Source organism: Anas acuta, chromosome 2 (genome assembly GCF_963932015.1).
Source record: "Anas acuta chromosome 2, bAnaAcu1.1, whole genome shotgun sequence".
NCBI classification, from domain to species: Eukaryota; Metazoa; Chordata; class Aves; order Anseriformes; family Anatidae; genus Anas; species Anas acuta.
Window position 1 is genome coordinate 20,075,536 of NC_088980.1, and position 15,624 is coordinate 20,091,159.

The 15,624-nt window shown below is 36.6% G+C and overlaps 1 long non-coding RNA gene across 1 annotated transcript in view; it reads left to right on the forward strand.

The window, feature by feature from the left end:
* The first annotated feature begins 1,104 nt into the window (after window positions 1–1,104).
* Window positions 1,105–15,624, forward strand: part of LOC137851670 (uncharacterized) — a 31,292-nt gene continuing 16,772 nt past the window's right edge. Inside the window, exon 1 of the long non-coding RNA XR_011093342.1 lies at window positions 1,105–2,442. This is a non-coding gene — a long non-coding RNA (uncharacterized lncRNA). The remainder of the gene's footprint in view (window positions 2,443–15,624) is intronic.

A 15,624-nucleotide genomic window follows, 5' to 3' on the forward strand; every position in this document is an offset into this window, starting at 1 on the left:
GTGTAGAATAAGCAAAGCTCTGTTGCTCAGTATGAAACCACAAAGCATACCACACCAGGGAGAGATGACATAGAATTAAAAAATAAAAATAAAAAAATCTCTTTCAGTTTTAAAAAACGCCTAGCTTGTTTATCAACTTATTTTCTCCCCAGATAACCTTTTTTTTCAAAGGTTCTTACAATCTGGAAAACTAACTTTTTGCCACTGTGATTGTCAGTAGGTTTTTGAAAATTGTGTGCCACAGTCACCACTGAAAACACTGGAGTGCAAGATGCAGAGTACCTGGGGCAAGGAGGATGGGCAGGTCTTGCTGGTGCAGGCAAGTCCCAGTCTGTGGCATGCAAACTGCTCTAAGGTTGACCTCAGCAAGTGTGGGTATTAAATTTTAATTTTTCTTGTACTGCATTTTCAACTGCATGCACACGGGCAAACAAGGTGAGATTGATAAAGTTCAGGAGGCTGGTATTTATCTAAGGGGCTATGGCTGGTAATCTTGGATGTGCCTTTTTTACTTCCTGTCTGTTTGCCCAATGCCGTGGTAGGGTAAAGTATATTCTGAGAACAGTGCTTGGCTCAGCCAGTTGGAGTGACTGAAAAATTGTCTCCATCTGTTAGGTAATCCTTGGATTACCTAACGTCCACTAGTCACTAATCCACTAGTCTCCAAAGTAAACCCTGAGCTGAGTTCCCAAGATGTGGCAAAACTCATACACGTCCCCCTGACTAGTGCATTGGGTTTTGGGTAGCCTTTACGTGGTGCCCACATTTCTCTGGGCATCTTTAGAAAGCCTCAGACCCTAGCTTGGTGCTTAGGCTTCTAAACCTCAGACTCAGGTATCAAAAAAGGGAATATGCATCTAAGGTCAGAGAGAGCTCATTGTACTCCTCAGCTTTGAATTATGGTGCCTGGATTCTGTGCTCAACCTGCCCAGGCTGTTGACGTGGCATAGTAGCTAAGATGTTAGATGGCTACACAGCAGATATAATTTTACTGTGAGCTAATATAGGTATAAATCACAGTGACAGAAGCAATTTGTATAAAAAAATGATGAAAGGGGTAAATGAAAACTTTACAAGTTTCTGAACTTTTTTTTTTTTTTTTGTGTGTGTGTGTGTGTGTGTATGTGAACATTTTCCTTGCTGGGTTTTTCACTACTGTATTAGCTCTACAAAAACTGTTACTGACTGTTTGATTAATATAAAAGTATTATCTGAATATCTAAGTGATGATAAGATGATTTTTTTTTATAAATCTGAGGTTTTATAGAATGCTATCTAGAAGACTAGAATGATATGGTATTTGTTTCTGTTTAAAAATTCTATCCAAGAAAGAATTCCAAGTAGGTCAGTATTAGATTTCTGAAAGCTAACATTTTGTAAACTGCATACAACATCTCAAACATTATATGTCTGTATGTAATTCAGCAAGGCTTACTGATAAATTACCTTGTTTGATTAAATGTATCTTCAGTAACTATGATAAATTATTTTTTTTGACTCATTACTTCCTGCCTAGAAAAGACTATATTAAATGGCAAAAAATGGAGAAAACATAGCATATATTTTTTCATACTTTCAAAGGGCAGTACCTTCTCACTGAATTTCTTGGCATCTGTATCTGTGTTTTTTTTTTTTTTTTATTATTATTATTTTTATTTATTATTATTAAAGAAAAATGAAAAAAATCCTAAGCTAAACTTATAAGGTTACAGGACTCATCTGAATTTATGTCTATGGACAAATAGGGAAATTGGAAATAAGATAATTCATGATGTTTTGAAGTGGATAATTTCTGTTATAGGCATAAAAATGTTTTACAGTAGAACAATTAATTTTGCTTGGAGATAAATAAAGAAAATATAGTTATTTTGAAGCTAAGTGCTTTATATGTGGCCATATTCATAAAGCTGTGCAATATCAGCTTATCTTCAAATAATGAATTATGACATGATCCTGAGTACTTAACTCGCACATCTGTTCACTGGTTCCATGGATTGCATGCCACCTGCATGCTTAGTGATTTCCAGCTCCTAAATATAGTTTCATTATGAATTGAGGAACAAATAAACACATGTGCACTGTCAGTGCACAACTCAGACAGATGGAAAAGCTGCAGATCAAATGGTGTAAAATGCATGCATAAGTTGGTGTGTGTGTAACATTTTGAAAAACAAATAAATCTATTAGCTCTTTTGAGAAGATCATCAATGAACTGGTCAATGCACCTGGAAAGAAGTAATCAGCTAGCACCTGCTCCTTCTGCTGTCTGTCTGAAATGATTGTGTTTACAGGAATCCTTAACCTATTAAAACTTTTCCCATCACAGGTCTGAGCTGACTCTTACAGCTCCACAAATCTTTCTCTACTGTCCTACAGCCATGGAGACTATTCAAGGCATGTGCCTGGTGAGACCAGAGGTTGACTTTCCCAGCACCTTTCATGGTATGTCTGTAATCTTGTTATAACCTGGCATTTATTACAAACTTGCATGACCTGTGCTCAAAAGGTTCTGCACAGATATTGCTGTGATAGTAAAAGCTTCTGAGGAATGCTGATAACTATTCACATTTGGTTTTATAAATTTATCTTCAATGTACAAGTATGAAACTGGGTAGATGCTGCATAGCCAATACATTTATTTGCTTAGCACTCTGTATGTATTTTTTTTTCTGGTTTTGTTTATTTGTTTTGGCACAGGACAGACTGTCATGTTTAGTCAGCTGAAAAATTGCAGGTAGCATGTTCAAACTTATTGAATAATGTATATACATATTCTTATATAGTATATATAAATTACATATATATATATAAATGTCTATAAATATATATAAAAACATAAGTAGAGTGAATTTTTTAGGCTTGCATACTAAAAATGGGTGAGTGGAATTAAATTTCTAGGATGTTCTATTTAAAAGTTGAAATCTCCTTGTTCAAACAAGTCATACTGAATTACAAGAAAAATATGTTTTTAAAGAATAAACTTTGTTTATGCTAATTTCAATCTCCTCAATCACATTCACCTGCTATGTGGTACCTGGGGTATTTTTTCTTTTACCATGGATTTGCTTGTTTTTGACATAGCTATGAAAAGCGTGACAAATCTGTCAGAAGTGTGGTTGTGTTTTTTCATATAATTGAAAGCATTTTTGTGTACTGCTGATTGTTTTGTGGGGCAAGTGATACAGGTCTTAGCTGTAGCAAACAGTCTGAAAATGCAGAATGTACAAACTTCTGACCTAAGCCAACAAGAGGACCCTGGTGAAGAAAAGCAGGGCTGGAAAGTAAGTGAGAAACACAAAATGCTTCCAACCTCTTGCTCTTCTGGGAACTGCATATGTGTATCTGAAACCATGGTTTGGTCTGCTGCTTAAAAGGTTGCTTAGGGTTAAATTCTGCCATAAGATTTTGGCATATGGCTCTGATTGAAGTCAATGGGAGTCCTGTGAGTGCATCTGAGGGCACAGTATGACCCTTCTTACTTGTTTTCACTCAATATATTTTTATGCTATGGCACCTCTGAGCAGGGACAGTCTCAACTGCTCATTCGCTTTAAAGGCCATCTGTAAGGAGAGCTGTTTTTGTTTCTTTCCATTTTCTGAGGAGCCCTTTGTCTTTTTTTCATGGCTTCCTTTCTTGTTGATTTATTAAGGTACTAATGCTCAGATCACAGTCTATAAAAATTAACACTTCAATCTGAAAGAAAAAAACAACCAAGTAGGTAATATAAATACAAGATAATAGCACAAGCAGTTTCTGGGAGACATAGCATATTTCATTTTCAGCTGTCTTCTCAAAGATAAAGAACAGTTCAATCAAATTAAAAACATGGAGAGATTTTCCTTCAAGCCACATTGAGCAATCAGGTCTAAAAACAAGCCATACTGTGCTCCTGAAGCAGATAATAATATCAATGATGAGGTATTACTATTAGGAGTAAATGGTTTCTGTAAAATAATAAACCGATTCAATGGGCCAAATGATGATAAGGTACTTTTCATGGATATGCCAGAGGCAGAAATTATTTTCTCAGGCTTGGAATCCTAACTTGACATTCCTACTGCAAAACTCTAAGAGGCTTGTGTCAGCCTTGTTATTACCATGATGGACACTGAAGTGGGACCCTGAAAGCTGAACGTTTCAGTCTGTTTAAGTATGCTTTTGGGTGGGCAATGTTTAAAGTTCTGCCTTTTGTTCTATATTGATGCTTGTGTGATTGTGGGGTCACTGAGCTCACAGAGACTGCTACAGAGCAAAACTCCTTTTGACAAAAGTGGTATAGGCATAGCATTTTTATGAAGACGATTCATGAAATATGTTGTGTTTACCATAAATATTAACTGTTCTAAAATCAGCAATCTTCCTCCTTACTGTTTCATAGCAAACCTGTGATCTAGTGCAGTGTCTTGTTCTAGAGGTGTTCAGTGCTTATGAATTATGGCAGAGGAAAGAACATCCCTGCAAGGAGGGCTGTTCTCTGTCTAGGCCACAAATTGATAATGTTTCACTTTGGGAGTATGACTGCCTTGGGAATAGTTTCAAACTTTCTAAAATATATGAGATTTGATTAAGTTTTACAGCTTTTTGTAGATTCTACCAGAGCTACAGTATCTGGACTCTTGCAACAATAGAGATGAATTCTGTACAGCAAAACATGGCAACGTCTTAGGCAGTGCCTAGGAATTTACCTAGAATGTGAAAGCTGACAGTCACTTGCAAGCATATTCCTTGCTATAACTTATTTTCTGTCTGTTACAGGCCTTCTTTTAGTATTACAAAATATAGCTCTAATGTAGTGTATAATGTAGTGCTCCTATACTTCAATGGAAATCTTTCTCTTCCAATCATTGATTTAAAATTTGCTATACTTTGAATGTTATTTCCTGTTACTTTTAGTTTTGCTATACTGTATTTTACCTCTGCCCCTTTGCAAAACTTATTTTTACATTTGATGCTTACCTGTACGTATAATACTATAGTTTTTGCAAACTAAAATGAATGTTATTAATGAATGCTATTGCCTGAAGTCAGCACATCTCATTGCATTTTCTCTTTCCCTTGCTCTCTTGGAAACAATATTGAGGCTGCTTATCTTCCAGTATTCAATTTGAAGGCATGTTTTTAAATTTTCTTCTACTTTTTTTTTTGATCTCTTGAACTGTTATCTTGCTTATGTTTGGAATCCATGGCTTTTTCCAGTAGAAATACAGACCATAAGATCTTACTTTGTTGCCTGAATTAGCTATTTTACATTTAAACTACCATCTGTTGGTTTAAAGCATTCTGAAGGGTCCCCAGTTTCAAGAGTCATAGCCACTCAAATATAATGTTACAGATCTCTCTGTAGTCTTAATGATATAATATTTAAATGTGCTGTCCCTGTAATATGATCCTAGTATGAGACAAGGATTTGTTACACAAGAGAGGAAGACCTAAGAAACTCAGAAAAGTTATCTTTAGGGAGCATAAATAGAAGAGGAGTACTGTCTCTGTCACTGTATGTCTAAGTTAAAGTGCCAGGGAAGGACCTGCACACATGAGGACAGACAAGAATGAGAAAGTTTTAAAGAAATGATTTCTCTGTTCAAAGTGCACTGTTGCCTGGTAGATGAAGGAAGATGGCCTTGATGAGCTGTGAACTCTTCCCTAATCCACAATCTCTTGTTTCTACACTGGATTCCCAATTCACTAGGGACAGAGGGCTATATGTTCTGAGAAGTTATAAACAGAAATGGTGTCCAAAATCCAATGATTTGCCTTCAGTTCTGTTTGCCCTCAGTTTGTTCTCAGTTCTACTGCTTGCAGTTTGGAAACTGGCTTCCAGTCCTTCTCTCTGAAGAACAGGTATCACATCAAAGCAAGACATACAGTGCTCTGTGTTCAGGATATTACCTGAGAATTTTTTGTGCCATTGACTGCTGTGATGCAGATATCTGGGTCCCCCACCCTGCATCATGTGATGGCAAGGCAGAGCTACTGCAGAAATTTCTTATGCTGTTGCCCAAAAGGAAAATACCATAAATGATCTTACCCTTACCTCTTCTCTGACCTGCTGGAGAGAAATGCATGAGGAGGAGTTAATTTGTAGAGGGAAGACCTAAGCAATCTGGTCTGACCTCATAGTTTCCCTCCCACCCCCATGTTATTTGCTGTTATCTGTACCATATTACTGAGCAAAATTTTTCTTTCCTGTCTCTCTTTGATAAGGTTATTTTCTGTGACAGGTGGAAGCTGATGCAAAGGATGTGAAAGGAATTTAGGAATTTCCTAAATTGGCTGGTGCCAGCTTTGTTTTCATTTGATTATTTTAATACTGGCAAAAGAAGAAAGTTGTCACAGTAGGAAACTCACCTAAATATACTTTAATAAAGACGCAGGTCCAATGATACAGCTTTAAGATTCTAGATGACACTGATGATGTTTTCTAATCTGTTGAGTGCCCAGTGTAAAAGAAAATGGAAGTAGATTCTGGGTAAAAGAAAATAATGCAGTCCTCGTGTGTTTTTCCTTTGCTTAGAATTCCCCGGTAGCTGGTGACTTAAATGTTACATTGATTTTTAAATAAAAATATCACAAAAACAAAACAATTCAGATCCTATTTTTGTAAGGAAAAGGATGTAAGAAAATACAGATTTTCCTATGGAGTGTATTCTGTGAATTAAATTTACTTCTATATTATTATTATATACCAGTTGTGGACACACCTTAAAACAGTTTTTAGAGCCTTGAGAAATATAGGGAAGGAAAAATAAACATGTTTCTTTGGGAAAATTGCAGATTTTTTAGTTGGAAAATGTTTGTTTTATGTAGATGTCACTAAGGTCAGCAGTAATTCAAATGAAATGTTTTAGTGTCTTTAGGAATTTTTTTGGGGGGGAACAAAAGATTCTTCTGGAATTTTCAGATGTCGTCATATACCTTTCTTACTATAAAACTAATGAATTTAGAGGAAAGAAAAAAGAAAGAGATTGGAGATTTCAAAAGAGATACGATGCATAAAACAGCCTTCTGTAAATTGGTAAGACAAAGAGAAGGACAAACTGATTTACTCCAAGTTTTTAAAATGTAAGAAACCCCAAACACATGGAAGTATCACCTTATCCTGAATTATGAACTTTTTTTTTTTTTTTAAATGATATTTTGTGAGTTAAAAATTTACCATGAGATTGTTAAAGTAAGTGTCAGGAACCAACTTTTTGCTATCTATTACCTGACAGGGGATGAATTATGTATTTGCTATAAAGGTACCTTTCTCAGCTTTGTATATGCATATGTGCGTGTATGTTTGTTTAGTTGTATTCACATGAACTGATTTCCTCAGTTTTCTGTTTTATATTTAAACAATGATCTGACATTTCTGTCTTTGTTTGTGGAAATATATCACAAAGAGATGTACTCTTAAAGGAAGAGTATTGGCTGAAAAAAAAGCTTAATTATCAATAACATTCAGAGAGTATTACCACCAGATGTAGTGGATGGTATTTCTGCCCAGGAACTAAATGATCTTTAAGTTCCCTTTCAAGACATTCTATGATTCTATTATGTCATCTGAGAATAGACAATGAGTACCTTTATGGGCTCACCTTTCTGATATGTCTCCATTAAAATTTCCTGAATGTTTTATGAAGACTTGTGTATTTTCTGAGACCAGCTATACACAATCTCTTTTCCTTGCAAATCAGCTTCAAAAAACTTTTATCACTGCTTAGCACTTTCATGATGGGCTCAGTTATATCTCACCGGTTCTGTTAAGTGTATATAACATAATGTTATCATTTATCAGTAAGAGCTATCTATTTAGGCAAAGGCACTAGGGAACCATTAAGAAGATGGTTCTGACAAACGGATACCAGTCTAAATGGCTCATATACAACAGCTTCTGGGAGTAATACACAGAGGGTTAAGGCACAGAAGGAAAATGCAGGCTTTGCTTGGTTAACCAGTGCTTGGAGAAAGAGAGGTTTCTTTCATTTGAGATTGCAGTGTCTGAAGGTTATGACAATTATTTAATCTGTGTCAACAAAAATCTGATAAAGTTGTGGAACAAGAGAAAAAAATGCATGTTTCAGGAATCTTTGGTTTAAACTGAATATATAATTTTCTGGATCTCTACTCCAGTAAAAAAAATAACCCTTCCTGCTTTTCTCTGCGTAACTGAAATACTTGATCAGTAATTGTGTTGAACTCTCAGTTCAGAAGCATACAGGGCTTTTACAGGAGAGTAGAAATACAGTATATCTGGTGGATTTACAGAAACTACACTCTACCTTTAAGGTTAATACTTTAGAAGAGTCCTTAGGTTCAGCATGTTCACAGGTGGTTGATGTTATTTATTTATTTTTTCCCTTATCCATTTGTTGTGCTTTAATCCCAGAAGGCAGCTCAGCACCACACAGAAACTCACTCACTCCTCTCACAATGGGACTGGGGAGAGAATCAGGAAGGTAAAAGTGTGAGAACTTAAAGGTTGAGAAAAAGAGAATTTACTAGGTAACACAAAAGCTGTACACACAAACAAAACAAAACAAGGAATTAATTCACTGCTTCCCATCAGCAGTCCAGGCACTGCCAGGAAAGCAGGGCCCATCACGTGTAATGGTTTCTTGGGAAGACAAACATCATCACTCTATTTCCCCTCCTCCTCCTTTTCCCCAGTTTTTATTCCCAAGCATAATGCCATATGATGTGGGACATCCTTTTGGTCAGACAGGGTCAGCTGTCCTGGATGGTTACCTTCCAGTCCTCTAGATCCATAACTGATACCGGAGTGTGATTTTTTTTTTTTTTTTGTCATTACCTCCATATCCTTATATGGGAAGTAAGAGAATAGCCCCTGTTGTGGCTCATCCAATGAAAATCAATACTTTTGTATTTTCCCTGACTTAATGCAGTGTAGGTTGATTGTGATTTTGCTTTCATTGATATAAGTGTAGGGTTTCCATAATTCAGTCTTATCCAGTCTTCAGTTTCTTATAATGTGGTATGTAGTTTGCAGAAATTTGAATTCCTTCAGGAGAGGAAAAAAAAAAATTATGTCCTTTCCTATTTTCTTTTCCTGATCCTTGATTTGTCACTTCTAAAAGTAAAGAAATGAAAATAAAAGCACACCAGTGAAAAGCTACATTGTCCCTGTAAAAATTACTGCAATAACCTCACCCTCCAAGAAAATACAAGATGAACCATCCATGCAGGATGAAGGGACCCTGCAACTGAAAGGTGGAGACTGGAGAACTCTAGGATGTGATTGTCTTTGGTCAACGCTGCAGTTAGAGGACTTTTTTGTGTTGAGGAATACTTAAATATATACATTCCTGTCATCTTCATTTTTTTTTCTTTCTTGATACAAAAGCAAGTTAAAGAAACAGTTAATCTTTCAGAGACCTATTTGGAATGGGAAAGTCAAAAAGATGCACATAAGTACTGATTTTTGTAGATGCCAAAATTCTTTTGATTTCAAGAAAATCCACTGATATGAGAGAACTTGCCAGAGTTGTCAGGATTTACCAATTCTTAGTTTGCACGTGTCCCTTGTTTTCAAAATCTTTTGTAGTCCCTTTCTGATGTTAATCATTTACAAGGGATTTTTAGCACTCATTTAATTCTGTATGTGTATGTCATTTCTGAAACATGCTCTGAGATTCTCCAGCTTGCCTCTTAGTTGCTTTGTGGAAGCCCTGGTGAAACCTCAGTGATTTTACTTTTTTCTTCCAAAGACTGAAAACAGTGAAAGTTGTCGTCACCAAGTTAGCTTGATGAGACTGCCTGTGGTGGGAGGTTTCATCTACATGGCTGACAACATAAAGAACGGGCAGGATGTCATGACCATCATTTCCACAGTTGAAGGGCTTTGACTCAGTAGGCTGTCGAGGAGCTAAGTTGGTGGGCTAGTAGGGAGCTATATAAGTTTCAAACAGCCTTATCAAAAATCTGTCCAAACTGATTTTTATTTTTCCCCCACAAAGTGTTCCGTTTTCAGCAAAAGAACAAACTTCTAGAATTTACATTGTGAAAGTCAGATTCAAGATGATTCAATAGTGGAGTATTCATATTTATAGTCTAGGGAAAGGAATTAAACCTTAAATATTGAAAATTATGTAAGTTATTGTTGGTGCTCATATGCAGAGCCTAGTTAACATTGCTCAGAAAGTTAACTACTTATTCATCTTCTTTAGGTCCACAAACATGAATGAATTGGTATTGTTGCTCAATGGGCATTACAAAAATAATACTAAGAAAAGGTGTTGCCTTCAGTATGATCGATGCTGTAGCACAAAAAAAGGATGAGGAAAGTATGGGGTAATTTACTTTCACTTGCAAAAAAAATGGAGCTCCATTGAAAATCTATCAGCAGAAAATTAAAGAAAGGCTGAAATAAGCAGCCACGTTAGTCTTCTTCAGTAGCAATGCTGAAACTGAAAAAGTGAAGGCTTTGAAAAATTGAAATGCAAATGAATAACAGCAAAAAATAGCCAGTTTAATTTAATTTTGATGCTGTAAATAAAACAATGTCCTATTTTAATAGAATAGGCCACATGACACTTCTTCTTTTCATTGTATTACAAGATTGCTTCCTTCCATTTTATGAAACAGTGCTGTTTTGTTACACCGTAGCAACCAAACTTACTGAGATGCAAACATTGATCTCTACCTAGTTTCATATATATTTTAGTGAATTTAATAGATTTTGCATTCTGTTCTAGTTACATTTATATGAAAGATTCTGCATACAAGAAGGGTGAAAATCTGAATCTATTGCCTCAGTGATTCTACTGCATAAATCTGCCACCATGAAAGATCTAAATAGAATGCATTTTTAATTTGCCATGAAGCAAAGATGAAAACTCAGTATGAAAGTGATTTTTATGTATTTGGAGTCTGATATTAAAAAAACACAGGCCTTCTCTTTTCATGTAAAGGCAGTGATGGTTGTTTTCAGTATGAAAATGAACAGTAAATAAATCTTACATCAGTTTATTATTATTATTAATTGTAGAAATTAACAAGCTTTATCAAGCACATGGCAGTCTGCCTATTTCTCCTTAAGGAAAAGGGATATTTATGTATGAGAGGATATTGCTGATTTTCTGAAGGAAATAGGGGCCAGATCTGATAAATAACTTGATCAAGATCTATAGAGACTGGGATACGAAAAGGCTGGGACTGCTTAATGTGCCTTTAAGGCAACAGCTTTGAAAGTGACTTTTCTTGCCCAAGCTCCCTTTCAGAACACTTATGTGAACATAGAGTCAGATACGAACCCATCACCTTGTTTGGCTGGGAAGCACTGATTACAGGCCTGTTTCTGCAATGCCCTTCAGTAATGTGGATGCATTTGGTGCCTTCGAATCCAAAACACAGACCTCCACTTGAACATAGGTGTATATATAATCTTTCTTTTTTTTTTTTTTTTTCTTTTCCAAAAGAAGTATTTTCTTTCTGCTACAGGAAGAAAAGTTAGTTGTTTTTAGCAATGCTGTATTTTTTTGTAGCCTAGCCTTTTAGTAAGAGAAGTCACTCTGGAAATGTCAGACTACGAAGATTCAAACTCCTAGGCATTTTTGGTGGGTGAGGACAATTCAGGATGCATTAAAGGGAAAGAAAAGAGAAAATAACTATAGACCTGTGTTTATCACACTAATCTCAGAGATACTGTTCAGGATGGTATGGTGCTGTGTTTTGGATTTAGGATGAAGATAATGCTGATAACACACTGATATTTTAGTTGTTGCAGGACAATACTTACTGAAAAAGTCAGGGACTTTTCAGCTTCTTGCTCTGCCTAACAGTGTGGAGGCTGGAAAGGCAGCAGAAGCTGGGAGGGGACAGAACCAGGACAGCTGACCCAAACTGACCAAAGAGATGTTCCATACCATATAGTGTCATGCTGAACAATAAATATGGGAGGAGTTGTCTGGGGAGTGAGGAAGTGGGGAGTAGGAAGAGAAGGATGCTGTTCAGGGTCTGGCTGGGCATTTGTCAGCGGGTGGTCAGAAACTGCATTGTGCATCACTTGCTTTGTGTATCACTTTATTATTATTGTTGTTGTTTATTAATGATGATTATTCTCCCTTTTATGTTCTATTGAACTGACTTTCTCAACCCTTTTTTCTCCAATTCTCTACCCCATCCTGCTGTATGGTGTGGGGAGGGTGAGTGAATGGCTATGTAGTGCTTAGTTGCCTGATGGGTTAAACTACAATTCCAAGCAAAGTTAACTGTTCAATTTAAGTGGCTGTTAAAGACTTGTAATGCCCATTGGCAAAAACCTCAGCTGTACCAGTTTACAAATGGAGAGAAAAGAAACAGTCCTACCTCTTGCAAGAGATTAGAAAAACTTTCTCAAAGGTGGCAGGAGTCAGGAAGAATCTCAAGTGTCTTCAACTTCGTGTCTGGTAGAGAGGTGATACATGGGCTTCCAAGTCTTCTTGTATCCATGCTGTTTTGTGAGCTGAGCTGTAAGTTGTTTATAAAAGCTAGGGAAATTTCAATAGTGCTTTTTTTTTTTTTCATCCAAATGACAGGGACTATTTCATCCCAAAAGCTAACTTACATGGCAAAACCTACATATACAGAGCTAAATTCTTTTACCCTTAAATCATCTATTTTTTTTTTTTTTTAATTAACTGGGAGTTTGTGTCTGAGTTTTTTGAGAGTGATAATTGATAGGAACTAAAAGTTAGCAGGGAATATGCTAAAATTAAACAATGAGTGTAATGATAGGATAGTGACTTCAAGTTTGTTTTGACACTGTTTTGTTTCCTATAGTGCACAAAAGGTTTTGAAGAGAAATTCATAGCCTCAGTTGAACAGTACCCCACAGGCAAGTTTCCTCTATCATCCCTGTTCTAGCCTCATCTATGGTATGTAACAGAACAGCAGGTAGACGGATAGTGTAGGTCAGGTTGATTTATAGCATCACTAAGCACTCCTTGTCTGCTAAGCAAGAAGGTTTCTCTACAAGTTGTGCAGTGAATTCTCTTGTATTTCAGCAGATCCTGTGCAAGGGGGCTTGACTGATGTTTTATGGTTTGGAGGACAGTGTCCTTAATGCATAAATACTTCCAGCTAGTTTTCTTGAAGGCAGATTATTTCATGCTGATTTACAGGGCCAATTGATTTTATGCTTATATGACTCATAAGAAATCCAAGAAGAAACGGCCCCTCTGGCGTAAATGGAAAATGCACATTCATTAGATGTATATGAATAAAATTTGTTTTATATATTAAAAATTAGGCTGACTTTTAAAGTATGGAGTTCTTATTGACAAAATAAAACGAACTCCAAGGGTACAAGATCCCTGTGTCTCACAGGACTGTAGTGGGACTGATAAAAAACACAAAGAAGCAGACTGTAATAATATTTTGCCTATAATATTTCTTTGTTATTATTATTATTTTTAATTCTGTCTTAATACTTTGTTTTTATTTCTGTCCTAAAATCAGTGGTAGTTCAGTGACGCTACCACTTTGGAATGAAATGACAGTTTGTTTCCATGAACACCATGGTGTGACTCAGAGTCTTCCTGTGAGAGTCTTCCTCTCTGCAGGAATAAAACTTAGTCAGTGTTGTCCCATAACCTAATTCCAGCTCTAGACCCACCTGTTGTTAGAAAACTGCAGCCTAACCTGAATGGACAGCATTCACTTCTGCAATCTGCAAGCTTTCCTTCTGCCCTCACTGTGTGTGATGTAGCCTTGACCAATAACACAACAACTCAAACCCCAAGACCTCAACCAAACCTTTTCACTCCAGCATCCACCATACCATCTTGTTTACCTTCAGTGAAGACAGAGACTCCCTCATACCAGCTTCCTTCTCAGATGTGTGGGTTTATAGAAAGCAGTAAAAAATATAATTTTCCTTCAGGGAATTGCCAATATTTAGTGTGAAACTGGGTGAAAGTTGCTGAAATCCAGTTAAGGTTCAAGATCATGTTTGGGATTGATTTAGAATAGGATAAAAGAAGAGTGAAGAGCTAAACTTCCTCTAAATTTCAGGATGATCTTTGGCATAGTTACTAACTCATATCAGCTGGATTAAATGATTTATCATTTCTTTTCAGATTTATTGGTTTATGATAGTGCTTGCAGGAATTAGAGATTAAATCAAGAGAGGGGCAAAGCTTAGTGTGTCTAAATATAGCATTAAAATTTCCAAATGCCTCTGCCCTCAGCCAGGACAGACTACAACAGAGACAAATAAATTGGCATGCAGAGTGTATCCTGAAATACCAATTCTTTAATGCCTGGAGCTCTGAACTCTCACCCTCACACAAGCACAAAACCCAAAACTACCCTTGACCATTTCCAGTCTTACCCTCCAATAAATATGAGACATTTACCGCTGCAAACACTCCATCCCATTAACTCACCATATTTTTCAGAAATTAGCAATAAACTGAATTCCACAGCCCCTTTAGTCCATAGCATTATCTTAACCCTAGACATATTTTTTCCTGATTAGTATTTGCACTACCATGTTAAATTTCCCAGACCAAATCAGTTAATGAGCCTACCTAACAGCCCATTACGAAGCCCTGTGGACCATGCTGTCTGAAGTAATATAGGGAGATTTCTATCCAGGCTGAAGAAGCTTGTTCTGCCAGAGGTGAAAGTAGTATATTAAGTTGGACATGGACCACAGTGATGCTTAAGCTTAGAGCTGGCTTGATTTTAGGGCATGGGGAAGACTAACTAGGACTTGGCTTACTGATCTGTTCTTTAGTGCTTGTTTAATGTAGGAAGACTCTGAGATGCTCAGTCAGGATAGATGGGTATAAGGTAAAAGGACAGAAGCTGTTTTTGGAAGAGAGGAATTGTAGGACTTAATTCCTATGCTCTTCAAATCTGATGAAATCGAGAAAAGGACTGCTGCTGCCAGAACCTTAAGATCTCATTGTACTTATGGGATTGGTAATTCCCACATAACACAATGCTTGAACAAATCCATGTCTTTTGTTTAGCTTTAGATAATGATGCTCTTGAAATGATTAAGACCAACCTTACAGCTGGCAAGAGAGTTGGGATTCAGAGAAAAAACATCTGAAGCACTGGCTTGTTATAGTTTTCTGCAGAGGTCACCAAACTGAGATAATGGGTAGTGAATGTTGTCTGGTCAACCAGGCAGTGAATTGGGATCACCTGGTCATGCTCAAACTACCAGTTGATTGGGAAAATGAACATGGGGACATTTTCCCTTCCAGTTCATGGACTCCGTCCCTTATGAAGTTGTCTGGGTTTCTTCCTAATGCATTTTAACAGGTGAGTTTTGTCACTCAGAAGTCCTCTGTTGTCTGCTTCTCTTTTTAAAACTCTGCTAAGAGCACTCTTAGAGAGTATTGCTGTTTAAAACTTAAGGGTGGCTTAACATGCATTAATTTGTCAGGAAGTTTACTCCTAAGGTGAAAAGAGACAAATAACTTTAAGATATATTATAGATTATATTCTATTTCAGTGGGAATTGGAGGCACTCAATGTATTGCAGGATCAGTAGTTTAATACCCACAAATGGGATAAACGGTGAGCCAAGAAAAGTGTATCCTCTTTGTCAGGAGAATTTCAGCAACATTAAGCACTTCTAGGTTGAGAAGTGTGTTTTTCTAGAGGAATGAAGTCAGTCCTACTGCC